The sequence below is a fragment of the Callorhinus ursinus genome, unplaced genomic scaffold (assembly GCF_003265705.2).
Source record: "Callorhinus ursinus isolate GAN/ISIS: 27379988/994484 unplaced genomic scaffold, GSC_fseal_2.0 scaffold22, whole genome shotgun sequence".
NCBI classification, from domain to species: domain Eukaryota; kingdom Metazoa; phylum Chordata; class Mammalia; order Carnivora; family Otariidae; genus Callorhinus; species Callorhinus ursinus.
In genome coordinates this window covers 13,623,293-13,635,445 of record NW_027397084.1, presented here as the reverse complement: position 1 = coordinate 13,635,445, position 12,153 = coordinate 13,623,293, and positions in this window count along the sequence as shown.

The following is a 12,153-nucleotide window of genomic DNA, read 5'->3' as shown; positions in this document are numbered from 1 at the left end:
ATCAAGGTGCCAACAGATGTGGTGTCTGGTGAAGGCCATTTTCCTGGTTTGCAGATAGCTGCTTTCTTGCCGGATCCTAGGCATATATCAGAAAGAGGGAGAGGGGGAGTGGATAAAATACCTTGTCTCTTTTTATAAGGGTACTAATAGCATCACATATATAATTTAAAAAATAGCATTGAGGAATGTGGATATTTGAAAAAACTATGACTTATTAAAATCATATCAATATTTATCAATTTTGCTATTTGTGAGAATATAGTATTTTTTGTTCACTAAAACAGAAACATTAGTACTTTTTGCCATGCTTAAATACAACTTTAAGAAGCAGATTTATAATACTCCAGGGTTTCCACAGTAAAAGTTTTAGAAATGACTTTAGGTGAGACTGGAAAGAAGACAGTTATTTTTCCTTAATTTACACACATGCATTGAATTAAAAAAATGGGAAAAGAGGAGTTATCTTACCATGATGAATTGGGCTCTTTTTCTTCATTTCAATGCAATTACTTTGGTCTGCCTGGATGTCCTAAAATAAACTTTCTTGCGTCTGAGATAGCTTGGTGTCCTCTTTTAAATTCTTTTTGATTTTCAGTACCTTTATCTAAAGAATGTTTGATTCTCTAGCAGAAATGCATAAGTGTCAGTAGGGTTTCCTTTCAGTCTGGAGTGGGACAAGGGAGAAACTAAACATCCACAAACTTCTCTGGAGCCCCTGACATATTCATCAGTAAACTTAGAATTTATCTCTGACAAGTGCAGGGTGTTGACTTTCTTTAAAGATGATGTATGTAACTGTACATGTAATGGTGTCCCATGAAGAAAATATTATAAGATATGCTATAAGTCTTTTGAAGGAAGATCAGAAGTTAAGTGGTAGCAATAGATTCTAGTTGACCCAGGAAATGGTGTAGAGTAGGACAAACTGTAGTAATTGAGAAAACTGGGAGAATGCCAAGATTTATATCCTCAGATGTTTACTAAAATAAATGTAAATTAATGGGTACTAAGAAGATAGAAAATGGTCTTGGTCTAGCAGGAAGAGGGACTAGTATTAGCTGCATTTAAAAAAAGCAAGTATTTTTTTAAATATTATTTTTCATATGAGTGTAGAAGTCTGAATTAGAGGGGCAGGAAGGTTTAATTTCTCTTGATCTCCCAAATATTTAATGGCAGAGGTAGAACTAGATTTCAGAGAATCTTATTTCTGTAGGTTAGGTACTGAAAAAAGCTGATTTTTGAGGTGGAGTTTAGAATGCAGGATATGTGTTAAGAAATGTTCTTGGGATCAACACGTGAGAAAGAAAGCAGAAGAAAGCAAGCATGATTAGAGGGAAAAGTCAGGCTTTGTGACAGTCACAGCTGACCCCACAGGAAGCTCTGTGCTAGATTGACCTTTGACATTGTCCCCAAATGGGAGGAGATGCTAGGCCTTTATACTCATCTTTCAACATAGAAATATAGATCATCCTTTTTTAGGATACTTGTTAGAAAATTCTTAGAAAAACTTGTGTAGCAATTAGTTGGTACTGTGCAGAAGATTAAATGAAGGACTATGGTTAGGAAGACCATGAAACACTGATTGGGTAATGGAAGAGTATCAGACCAGAAGCCCAAGATACCTGGGTTCATATTTTGCCTCTGCCACTAACTGATTGTGAAAGTTCATGGCTCTTAGTTTCTTCTTCTAAATGTGAGTTGGTCCATTAGAGATATAAAATATAAAAATAAGTTTTCTACGTGGCTTTAATGGGTTATTTGTCCCAATTATGGAGATAAGTTATGTGTTTGAAAAAAATCACCTAGGTATCTCATTATTGTACTAATTGTAATACCCTTCAACCAAAGCTTTAATCAGAGAGATAAACTTCATTCAGTAGCTTGGCTTCTAGTTTCTTATCTCCCTTCCTCCTCTCTTAGCTTACCATGAAACCTTGGCTTTACAGAGCATTGAAATATTCAAAAAGCAGCAATAGAAGTACATGGAAAAGTGACCTTTGTATTAGATGACTGGCCCTTCAATAACCTGTACCTTTTCGATCTACCTAACAAGAAAATTATAAAATGAAAACCTGATATTATTTCATCTATTTCAAAAAAAGTAAACAGTTAAAGGGGTACTGCATTGTTATTTTGCTAGAGGAAAACTGCAAAGTACATATGATATTGAAGAAAACATAATCCCAAGGTTTATATAATAGGAATGATTTATAAAAAAAACAATAGTACAACATTTGGAATGGATTTTTAAGTCAGGGGCTTGAGGAAGTGATTGAGAGGGTTGCTGCAGTGGGAACGGAGATCACTCATTAGTGACGTTAGGTGAGACCGGAAAGAAGACAGTTATTGTTCCCTAATTTACACACATGCATTGAATTAAAAAAATGGGAAAAGAGGAGTTATCTTTTGGCACTGTAGGGAATTGATAAGGCGATCACCTATCTTAAAAGATTTACTATTAGAGTTGGTGGGAAGATTTACAATTAGAAAGTGATTGTGACTTTTCTAAATCAAGATGGGATGATAAGTCTTTAGGATAGAATATGAAACTGAATATGAAAATTAATGATCAAATAAAAAATAATCCTATCCATTTGAATATGAATTTTTGCCAATACCTACAAAAATGTACAAGGATGTTTACTGAAATATTATACTGAATAATTAGACATGGATATCATAGACACAAATGTATTTTGTTATTATGCAGATACAGTGTTCCGTGTTAGGTTCTCTGAGAAGTGTGTCCTGAGATGAAGTTCAGTGCATACGATGTTTATTAGTAAGCATCCTTGCAACCAGTATCTGTGGGTTGGGATATATGGCCATGGGATGGCCATGGGATGGCCAAGTCTTTCCACCCCACCTCCATTGGCCCTGGAGGTGGGCTGCCCTGGGGAGGATTGGGGTCAGCTCTCTACAGCTGAGACGGTCTTTATAAGCACTGCCAGCTGAAGGCTTTCTGCCAACAGCATTTCTAGCAGCTGAGGCTAATAAACTCTTCACTGGGACAATTTGGATGGCAGATCTCCTTGTCTACCACATGTACAGCCTTTTATGAGTTTAAATAGCAACACGTTAAATAATATAAACAACTACCCGATCTTTGGCCAATTGATCTCCATGTGCTTTAGTTTCTTCATTTTATAAAACGGTCACATCTATACAGGATTGTTGAAAATTAATACATGTAAAGTGTTTAGAATACTCACTGTATTGTAATGCCCACTGTGTGAATATTCATGATTATAAAATAGTAATATACATCCCTGCATTTGGAGAGTGTAAAATCTTCAGAGCTTATATCATCCTAATAATTGTCCTGTACATTTAGGTTTTCTGCCAATTGGAATGTTTTCAAGGAAACTATTTCATTTATTATTAATTTTAAAACTGAAAAAAGAAAAGCCCTTAAAACTGCAAGCTTTCAATGCCAGTAGCCCTTGAAATTTCACTGGTTTTTCATTATGTTTTCAAGACGTCCTTCGGGGATAAGTATCACTATTTCTACACAAATATTTTAAAATTTCCTTTGTCTTAATCAAAAGCTTTAGGAAACTAAAGGCACAATCTTTGAAAATGTAATTTAAAATTACAAAATACAAACCTAGAAAACTTGAGCAACACAGTATAAATTCAACCTAAGGCTTAAAATGTAGCTAATTTCATGTGTTTGCCACACACTCTGGCAGAGGTAGGAGGGGTTTGTTTTGTTTCAAAATAACTAAAGAAGTTAAAGAATGTGTATGATTTTCTTTTCCTCAAACTAATTTATATGTAATATTTGTTTTCTGATGAACTGACTTAAAGGTTCCCATTTCAGGGCTTCTTTGTCAGTGGAAAACTTGGCAAAGAGCCCTGCAGATCCAACATTCACTGGTGGTGGAGCCTGCAGCCACTGGGCTAGCTCCCTGCTGCCCTCAACTTTTCTTCTCCTTAAAAAAAAAAAAAAAAAGGGAGGAAGGAAAATTTTGGATGAGACCGTTTTATGAATGACCTTTCTCCTCACCAAACTCTCTAGACACCCAACAAACTACTTCTCTATGGGAATAGATAGCTAATCAATATAACTTTTGTATTCACTTACGGAATCAAATCAACTTTTTTTATCAAACGTTTTCACTGAGAAAACAATCTGACTTTTATACAGGAGATAATCAGGCTTCTTATGCTTCAGCTCTTTAGCTTGCTCCTATTAGGGAAAAGTAGAACATTCTTCTGGAAAAATCATAAACTACAAAAGAAATCACTGATACTTTTTTAAAATAAATTTCAGAGAAACATAAACATGCTATATAACTACTGGTTTTTTGAAGCTAAGCAAGCTCGTGTCCTAGTAACTTTCAGACTAATGAGATGTAATAAAAGACTAAAGTTACTGATGGGCCACAGGAAGGATACCACCAATTATTCTGCAAGAAGACCTCTCATGGTGACACAAATTTTACTAAGCTTGGAGGCATGGGCATTTTCTGTCCCCCAAATCATGAAGTGAATGAGTTAAATATTGAGACCACTGAGAAGAGTCTAGTATTCAGAAACTCTACATTTTTATGTTGAGTAAACAGGAGATATTATATCAGCTAAAACAGCAAACTACCACATTTCTCCCAAATTGAGCAATGAGAACCCCTGATATGAATAGATATACACAGGTAGCAAGAGCACTCACAAATATCTCTTTATACTGTTTTTATTTATTTTTATTTTTTTCTAAAGATTTACTTATTTTTTTTTTAGAAAGAGAGAGAGTGGGGGGAGGGGCAGAGGGAGAGGGAGAAGCAGACTCCCTTCTGATCACAGAGCCTGACTCTAGGCTCCATCCTAGGACCCTGGGATCATGACTTGAGCCGAAATCCAGAGTTGGCTGCTCAACCGACTGAGCCACCCAGGAGTCTCTCTTTATACGGTATTTAAAAATAGAGTTTATTAACTAAAAATAAAACCTAAAATAAATTATAACTTAAAAAAACTGTAAATAAAGCAGTTCAAAGGACAGTCCAAGTATGTGAAACTGCCAACTAGGCATGAGTTAGGAACATGATTTCAACACTCTATGTAGGAAAAGTGTAAAGCTTTTCTTAGTTATATAATCATTAATTGCAGTGTTTGTCTTCAGATTAGCATGGATTGATAACTAGTCTTACTAAGGTGCCTAGAAATAGAACAATTTATCCAAAGAAGTGGTAGACTGGAGACTCAAGAATAATGAGTAGTTAATTTTTATACTGTTTCTTCAGTCCCTCTGGAATGAGTAGTTTTCAGAGTTTGATTTCTGGACCAGCAGCATCACCATTACATGGAAATTTGGTAAAAATGCAAATTCTCAAGCACACCCTAGACTTAAAAAACTGGGACGAGGCCCAGCAATCTGTGTTTTAGCATGTTCTCCACATGCTTCTGATTCAGGCTAAAGATTGGGAACCATTGTTTTATAGGAAATTATAAGCCTTTTTACAGAAATGTCATTCTACTGAATTATATGCATATCTTAATGTTCATGTTTATATTTCAGATAAAATGTACTTTAGATATTAGCTGACTCATATGGTGATGCCAACAGTTCATCTTCTTCAGAATCATTTCCTAAACTGTATATAAGTATTTGCTTGCTTGGTCAGTTGTTGAATTATTTTTTTACTTTTATATAGAAAGAGTATAAAACGTAAACACCAAAGTACTGATACTACTTATTGAAACAGAATTCTCGTGATTTTATGTAAATCAAACCTGAAATTAAATGCACCAGAAATTGCAGATTTTTAGTCTCTCTTGGATGCTTATGGGGCCTAATCTTAATGATTTTGTGTTTAATTGTGGAAGAAAATACAAACAAGTTAAGACAATGCATGAAATGCCAGAACTGTATCATCAAAGACTGTGATTTAGAAGAAAATGCAATTACAGGTTGTGTAACTTTTTTTTTTTTTTTGCTTTTTGGGAATGGAAATTTTCATAACATATATAGAAAAATCTTATTTTCCTTATAATTTTAGTTATCAATTCTTTTTGTATGCATGTGAACAATATTCAATCAATTGTTCTCAAACTAAATGATCTATGAAACTTCTTTTGCTACCAGAGAGTCAAATATAAAAGGTCAGCTCTATACTACTCTATTGTCTGCATTCTTACTTTTTGCTGATTTCATTATTTGACAAAGGATATTCTTTTCATGTAACTTTTGTATATTTATTTAGCAAGCCAAGAGATCTAGAGACAAATGAAACATTTCTAGAGAGATGATGTATTTTATTAATAATACATTATTATTTATATTTATCCTATCTTAAAATGGAGAAACTTCCATGGAAGCTATAACAAAAGGTCTAGAAAGGGAAAACATTAGCTTTGGACTTACCTAGATTGAAAAAGGCATGTGGGAAAATAATTGCTAAAAGAATAATAACATATTAAAGTTAAATCATATTACTTATGGTTTAAGATTTATTTATTTATTTATTTATTTATTTTTAAAGATCTTATTTATTTATTTGACAGTAAGAGACGGAACACAAGCAGGGAGATGGGAAAGGGAGAAGCAGGCTTCCCACCGAGCAGGGAGCCCAATGCGGGGCTCGATCCCAGGACCCGGGACCATGACCTGAGCCGAAGGCAGACGCTTAACAACTGAGCCACCCAGGCACCCCTCATTTATTTATTTTAGAGAGAGAGAGAGAAAGGGAGACAGAGCATGTGAGCTGGGGGAGGGGCAGAAGGAGAGGGAGACAAGCAAATTCCTGAGTGGGGATCCTGGACACTGGACCAACAAGGGGCTCAATCCCAGGACACTGAGATCATGACCTGAGCTGAAATCAAGAGTCAGATGCTTAACTGACTGAGCCACTCAGGTGCCCCATATTACTTACAGTTAAAATATTTATGTTATTTAGTCTTTAGTATAAGAAATTAATAATAAAAACATGCTAATTAAGAAATTTGGTCAAAATCAGTGATTTATAGTCAAGTCAATTTTCTTAAATGTTAATTATATCCAATTCACTTTTTAATCAAGAACGTCTAACAATTAGCAAATGTGCTGACCTACTAAGAAGAAGAAAACAGTTTTTAGAGCTACACTGCTTGAACTCCTGTGTGGTAAATTGATTGCAAACGTGGCTACGATTCTCCATTTATTCCTTATTTATCCCCTTTTATAATATACTTCAGTAGGTTCAAGGAGTAAAGTCTATATCCTTACTCTTTGAGTTTGTATTAAACTTAGACTTGATTTGTCCTGTACAATGCAGTAGAGTTGATAATCTGTCAGTTAAGAGACCATGTGTTTCCACTGTTTCTCTCTGAAACCTTTGTAGCTACTGAGAACAAGTCAAGGCTATGCTGCAGAATGATGAGAGTCATGTGTCCCAGCCACCCCAATAGCTTCAGCCAACAGTTAACAAACCACTAACTAGATAAATGAGTGAGGCCATCCTCTGATGGCCAGGCCTTAGCCTTCCCATCAACTGAAGATAAGATACTGAAGAAAGCCCACTTTAGATTAGCCAAGTCTGGCCAAGATCAGTAGTACCATCCAACTGACCTACAAACTCACAATTCACAACACAATTCACATTCACTAAGGTTTTGTTATTTGTGGCCATTTGGGTTGCCAGACTTAGTTAGTAAAAATACACGATACTGGGCCACCTGGGTGGCTCAGTTAGTTAAGCATCTGCCTTCGGCTCAGGTCACGATCCCAAGGTCCTGGGATCCAGCCCATGTCAGGCTCCCTGTTCAGTGGGGAGCCTGCTTCTCCCTCTCCCTCTCCCTTACCCTGCTTGTGCTCTCTCTCTCTCCCAAATAAATAAAATCTTTAAAAAGAATACAAGATGCTCGCTTAAATATTGAATTATTTCTAATTAACTTTGAATATTGCATTGAGATAAAAGAAAATTTGTGAGAGACTTATCTATACTAAAATTATTTCTGATTTATCTGCAATAAATTGTAAGTATTTGAATTGCATACTTCTTTCTTCAACTATATTTCCCTGATGATTTGGATTTATTTAACAGTTTCTTGTTTTGCATAATTTGCTTGTCAGATTCCATTGAAACATAGCTCCTACAATCATTGTAGCCAACTTCTTTTGTACTTTGGTCCATTGAACATTCACTAATGGGAAAACACACTGAGCATTAGCATTATACACTGGTATACCGAACACTTGTTAGCATAAAGTTAACTCAGAGTTGATTTTCAATTTGATTTTTGAAGCACATACTATTTTTTAGGGAAGTACAATTGACACACAATGTTACATGAGTTTCAAGTATACATAGTGATTCAACCAGTTTATACATTATGCTGTGCTCACCACAAGTGTAGGTACTATGTGACACCTAACACTATTTTAATGGCACAACTTGCTTTTGCCTTCTTCAGGACTGTGTTGTATATCCTGATAAACAACTTTTTAAAATGTTGTCCACTAACAAGAAAAGAGCATTGTTATCAACTTTTATTCCATTCTTCTTCAGCACTACACATAATGATTTCATATTCTCATGTTGGAAGAATATTTACTAACATCCATATAGAAGAATCAAATTCTTTAAGGGGTGAAGTCCACTTCAAAAAATAGTCATGACAAGTACCTTAGCAATTATACACTTCAAATCAGAATTTATTTTCCTATTTATAAGTGATGTCCCTCTTTTAAGAAGAGCCTTGATACCTAGCAGGATACATTTTTTCATTGATTCTCTCTTTAACACATCTGAAAAGTTCCTTGAAACAAGGCAGTATTTCAATAATACTGTTAACTCTTCTTTCAATTTACATAATCCTAATATTAAAAAGAAACTATAGGCTTCACTTAGTGTCAACATTCTTATCAACAAGAATCTGGGGGGCCTCGGGGCACCTGGGTGGCCCAGTAGGTTAAGCATCTGCCTTCAGCTCAGGTCATGATCCCAGGGTCCTAGGATTGAGCCCTGTATCAGGCTGCCTGCTCAGTGGGGAGTCTGCTTCCCCTTCTCCCTCTGCACCCCCCCAACTTGTGCTCTCTCTTGCATGCATGCTCTCTCCCTCTCTCTCTCAAATAAATAAATAAATAAATAAATAAATAAATAAATAAATAAAAAGAATTTGGGAGGCCTTTTTTTAAGAATTAAACAGATTTCAGAGCTTCAAATAAATTGAGGATTCTCTCAACTGCATTTGTTAAAGAGAGCCACAGGGTTTTGAATGTGAAAGAAGTTAATATTGAATGCCAAAATAATCACAAAAATTCTTTAATCTTTCAGTTTGAATAGAACAAATGAAGTGAAAGAATAATTTTATAATATTTACTTCAATAGAATGGAAATCCAATGATGCTTGAGGAGCATTATTAGAATATGGGCAAGACAGCCAATACCTTCTGTAAGACCATTTGTGTTTTGCTTCAACTTCAAATAGACACCGTCTTCACGTTCATACTAACATTTACCAAATTTATATTTGTTTGAACTCCATTAAAAGCAGTACTTTTTCTCCATTAACTACTAAATAAGAGAATCTGCAAAATTTTCTATTGTTTCTCAAGTCCATTTTATAAGCAAGACATTTTCACACATACAGAAATATTGCATGGGCAAAGGGAAATTTTTTTCGGCATTGTGATTGCTTATCTATGGTTTATGCAAGTTATGGTTTAAAAAGTGAGACATTTATATTTTTATCTCTGTAGTAGTAAATGGAGTTAGTACTTTTAAAAGTTATTGCAATAGATTTTTTTTTTGGCACTTGAAAATTTGCTTGCAATTTTAGAATCAGAAAATACCTCTGATAGGAGTATGTTCGGTCCTTTGAGCTGAAAAAGACTAATAAAAATATTCAGTGTGGATGGCCATTTCAACTTGTTTTCTTTATCTGAATTTCTCTTCATAGGAATGTTTGTTATTTATCTCTTTCTTTGGTACTAGTTTGTTGGGGCTAATGTAGAGCATGAAATCAGCCATAATACCTGGCTTGCTAAAATGTAACACAAAGGCCACTGGGGCCTAGGGAAGGTTTTGGAGAAGGGCATAGGCTTTTGGAATGTCGAGGCCTACATGACCACTCTGCGGTAGGAATGCGGGGGTGGGGGTTGTTGCCTTCCCAGAAGCTTTCTTAGCCCAAACAGCCTCCCTGTGATCTAAGAGATGTAAGATGTCTGCATTGTCCCTTAGGCTGTGTTTAGCAGAACTCGTAGAACATGCAGATTAGCATATTGTATCTTTCCTGTAAACAGATCCTCCTAGTTCCAGTAAGACCCCTTGTCACACATCACATGCTTGAGAAACAGTGATAAGGATTTGTGATTATCCTGAAGGACCAACAAAGGCAGGGGCAAAGAAGAGCAAAGGGTCTTGGTCTCTAAGCGTTGACCTCCTTGCCTTCTCTCTTTCAAGGCAAAGTTTGGAGTCCTCTTTCATCCGTAGGTACAGGGATTGCGGGCCATTCCCGGCACTAGTTGAAGCTCTTGGCTGGAAAATATTGCTTTGTATCTGATTTTCCATCATTATCAATATTGAATTAACAAATTCATATTGCTCAAGGAGGCTCAAGAGTTCTTTTTCTTTGTTTAATAAGTGTCCACTCTTTAGAAAATGTATCACAAAACTGATTCTTTCATTTTGGGGTACAAATATATACAAATAAAAAATAGATAACAGAGCTCTGGGCCTTAGTGACATCTTCCTGGAAACCTTGGCACCATGACAGCCCACATGGAGGAAGAAGTGGATGCGCAGGCTGAAGTAAAAAAGGATGAGTCAGAGGTCCAAGTAAACCACTAGCTTGTGCACCCATGGAAGCCGCAGGAGCAGAACCACGGAAAGCTGGAGGCCAGGGATGCTGGTACAAATTGGACTGCATACCAACTTTCTAGAACTTGATTCAATGGATTGCAATGACCACCTTTGAGAGACCCATCTGGCTCACACCAAAACAATCCCTTTTGGTCCTTTGCCCCTGGACGTGTGACTTTTGGGGCTAATTCTGTTTTCATCTGTGGCTGAGTGTACAATACATCATCGCTTCCGCTGTCTTAGCTGAAGAAAAGAAGATAGTAATAGAAACCACTGCAGGAATCGAAAAGATCCCATCTGATAATCTCACAGCCACACCAGTGGGTCTGTTTTTTCACAAGTGCAAACTCATAACTAATCAGAGTTCGAATCATTGAAAGAGTTGCAAACTAACAATAAGTGACTTTGAGGTCTGATGAAAAAATGGTTAACTCCCTTTTGCCTGCAAGAGACAGCTGTATTTTAAGATATGACTACAAAGCTAGAGTCGATCTTCCATATAGTTTAGGAAAGCCTGAAGTTCAAGAACTAATGGACTTCCAGAAGCAGATATGTTTTTGATGGACTTTCAGGTGTGTTAGTATGGGTCTTAAAAGTAGGGCTGATGTTGACTGGCTGATTGGCTGTGTCTAGACTGGTCACTGATGAAGCTGCTGACTTTCAAATGCATGGGGCTGTCATTCATGTTCTTACTTTCCAAAGTGAGACTATTGTGGAGTGGCTGATTTCAGTGCTTGGGAACAGATTTGAGGTTTTCTCTACTTAATGGCAGCTACTTGTCACAACTTAGAACTCTGACCAAAACAGTCTTTCTCTTTCTCTTTTATGAATAGAAAAAAAAATAAGTACTTTTAATTCTCAGCCCTCCCTGTTCATTTTCCCTTAGTTAAAACTGCAGGAGAAACCCTAAGAGATCATTCAGATCTTTATTAGTGAGTGGAAGTATGGCTTCAGCTAGTTGGCTTAATTTATTTAAGCACCAGTTACTGGGGCAGAAAAATAGGTCTGGCATATTTTTTGTAGTTTTTTGACAAAAGCTAAAAGACATTTAAAGTATCCTATCAGGTGAGCGGAGCAAGATGGCGGAGGAGTAGGAGACCTAGATTTCGTCTGGTCTCAGGAATTCAGCTGAATAGGGATCAAACCATTCTGAACACCTACGAACTCAACAGGAGATCGAACAGGAGAGTAGCAACAACTCTCTGAACAGAGAAGCGACCACTTACTGGAAGGTAGGACGTGCGGAGAAGTGAATCCGAGGCAATATTCGGGAGGATAGACGGCGGGGGAGGGGCCTCCGCCGGCCGCTTCTGGCAAGTGCTAGAGCCGCGGAGCACAAAATCGGACCTTTTAGAAGTTGGCTCGGCGGAGGGAC